Source organism: Carlito syrichta, unplaced genomic scaffold, assembly GCF_000164805.1.
Source record: "Carlito syrichta isolate Samal-C Ts95f unplaced genomic scaffold, Tarsius_syrichta-2.0.1 Scaffold309429, whole genome shotgun sequence".
In the NCBI taxonomy this organism is placed as follows: Eukaryota; Metazoa; Chordata; class Mammalia; order Primates; family Tarsiidae; genus Carlito; species Carlito syrichta.
Window position 1 is genome coordinate 145,699 of NW_007253525.1, and position 252 is coordinate 145,950.

Here is a 252-nt window from a genome sequence, read left to right on the forward strand (position 1 = left end):
CCCTGTCTTCACCACCACATTTGGCAAGGTTCCATCACCATGTCCCTGAATCCCTGCCATCTGATCCCTGATTCAGGCTCTGGCACTAATCTTCATGGTTTATTTCACTTGTTCAGACATTGTTAGTGGTAACTCTAGGTTTCTGTCCCACCCAGGGCCTTTTGCTTGGCGTGGATTTTCTTTTCTTTTTTCTTTTCTTTCTCTTTCTTTCTTTCTTTCTTTCTTTCTTTCTTTCTTTCTTTCTTTCTCTCT